Below are 2687 nucleotides of genomic sequence, written 5' to 3' on the forward strand. Positions count from 1 at the left end.
TGTGCCAGCGCCCAGCGACGTCTCTGCTAACATAAGAGCAAAATTACTTTACTTCCCAAATGAAAGTGAAACATAATCTAACCTATATAAAACCAAGTCTGTGTCACGTCATGCTTGGTTTCTCGAAATAGGAGGAGTCATAAAAGCCAAAATGCATTTATTCAGATAGAATGGTTCGAGTACTATCTGCCTATTACATTTTAGGGACGGGGTGCAAGAGGGCCGCGAGAGATGGTTGTGCCGTGAAATATTGTTACGTCTCCGTTCGTTAGTTAATTTTACGTAAATTCGTTCCGACGACACTTGAGCGACACAAGTCCTTTCTTAAATAAAACTGGTTTATTCTTTCCGAGTACAACTTTACGATACACTTAATTACAACAGTCGCTCTATAACAAACGCTATAATTCTCAACGAACGTCTCACGTGCTCAACAATATTCAGTTCAATTACACACACGTTGTTGCCGTCACTTTGTGACCGTCTTATATATACAAGACTACCCCCAATCGAGTAGTCTCCCGACAATTCATGAAGGTTCGAGAAGGACGTGGCGTGATACTAGTCACGTGACCTCGCTGACGCAACAATATTTTAAGTATAGTGAGTGTTGGTATAACAAGCCTAAAGTAAAGACATAGTGTGGGATCAACTAGCCTAGAGCCAAGTAAAGTAAAAACATCGATTCAATTTTATACTTAAATCATTTCTGAATTAAGCTATTTTCTATCATATCACTAACGTATTCAATAAAAAAAACCTCTTTAATCAAAAGAGACTCTAAATTAAGATATCAACGAATATTTGTCCAGTTTTGTTGTCTATACATTTCATTTTATACTTTCAGTATATAGACTAACAACAATGTTAGGTTACTAGCTGGAGTACTCGTCCCCTGGATGGAAGTTATGTAAATTCATGATTAATGAAAGATTAATTTAAGACATTAAAAGTTGCTGAGTGTTGTTTTTAAATTACTGAATTATAGTGTTGTATGACTGTTGTTTTTAAATTACCGAATTATGGTGTTATATGACTGTTGTTTTTAAATTACCGAATTATAGTGTTCTATGACTGTTGTTTTTAAATTACCGAATTATAGTGTTCTATGACTGTTGTTTTTAAATTACCGAATTATAGTGTTATATGAGTGTTGTTTTTAAATTACCGAATTATAGTGTTCTATGACTGTTGTTTTTAAATTACCGAATTATAGTGTTATATCAGTGTTGTTTTAAATTACCGAATTATAGTGTTGTATGACTGTTGTTTTTATGACTTGTTTTTAAATTACAGAATTATAGTGTTATATGAGTGTTGTTTTTAAATTACTGAATTATAGTGTTGTATGACTGTTGTTTTAAATTACCGAATTATAGTGTTGTATGAGTGTTATTTTTAAATTACTGAATTATAGTGTAATATGACTGTTGTTTAGCGATAACTCTGAATATTTTCACACATCGTGATTAGTACCAGTACATTCATAAAAGTCTTCGAACTTATATAAACAAATCAACCAACTTTTTCCTTTTAACGCAGACTTGTTGGTATTATTGTAGCTCAAAACTTAAACCATTTTCTAGGATGTTGAAACTAAAGAAAGTAGGTGTGGACTAAAATTTTCATTGACCAACAGAATCTTGTTACAAATATATGTGTAATAAACCGCCTAAACAGTTACATTATTGTGCTTATTATAACATTAGTATCCACGCCCAAGTTCGGAGATTTCACCAGACAGATGTAAGATGTTTTGTTTTTAGGGGCATTTATTTCTTGAAAATCACCATGAGAGGTCAAAAACTTGGTGTAAAGTTCATTCTTCATCTGGAAAATAAAGTTTCAAGACAAGACGGAATTCTTATTGTGCCAGAAAAACAAACAAACCGCTTTGTAAGAGCATGTGTTTTGGGTGACGTCATGGATTCTCAAGAAGGACAGGGCGGAACATATAACGCATCAACCCGCTATTAGCGCTTAAAATAATTTGCTTTCTCGCGTGGATCGGCGAGAAAAACCATCAATTGGACCACGTGACCATTAAGAGAAATATTGTTGTACTACAGCTTTATCCCTTAGAATATAGTTTTGTGAAGCTTAACGAGTCTTAGTAAGTTTTGTTCTACAAAGAAGTAGGTTAATCAAGGTTGATTCATTAAATGATGATTAATATAACTGGTAAGTAAGAAAATTAAATGTTGATAGAAAATACTAAGAATTAATTTGTTAACTTTTGTAAATACTGTTATTTTGAAGGCAGTAAAGTTGTCGAAGTCTGCTCGACGAAACGACTTGTAATCGCGGTAATTAGTGAACTTAATATAATATTATACATATGTAGAAAAATGCGAAGGTAATAAGATAAAATAAATTAGAATTTTAGAGAAAAAAATCACCTTTAAAAACTATGTTAATAATTTATTAACTTGGCGACGTTTCGAGCAAACGCTCTTTTTAAAGCCAGAAAGAAGAAATACGACGAAGCTTTTGCCCAAAAATACCTTTCTTTAGTTCAACGTCATCGTAGTTTTATGACCCAGCAGTTTTGAATCTGTGTAAAACAATGTTTTTTGTGTGTGTGAACGGGTATTCTAAACATTGTAAAACGATACTTGATAAATCTTGATATATGAGCTGAATCAATAATGTTGCGTCAGCGAGATCACGTGACTATTGTCACGCCA

The 2687-nt window shown here is 33.0% G+C and overlaps 1 protein-coding gene across 1 annotated transcript in view; it reads left to right on the forward strand.

Moving 5' to 3' along the window:
• Positions 1-2083: 2083 nt before the first annotated feature.
• The window catches only part of LOC106466657 (octopamine receptor-like), a 23468-nt gene continuing 22864 nt past the window's right edge, over positions 2084-2687 (forward strand). Inside the window, exon 1 of the mRNA XM_022394721.1 lies at positions 2084-2181. The gene's annotated coding sequence lies outside the window, so the exon portion shown is untranslated. The remainder of the gene's footprint in view (positions 2182-2687) is intronic.

The sequence above is a fragment of the Limulus polyphemus genome, unplaced genomic scaffold (genome assembly GCF_000517525.1).
Source record: "Limulus polyphemus unplaced genomic scaffold, Limulus_polyphemus-2.1.2 Scaffold2335, whole genome shotgun sequence".
Taxonomy (NCBI): Eukaryota; Metazoa; Arthropoda; class Merostomata; order Xiphosura; family Limulidae; genus Limulus; species Limulus polyphemus.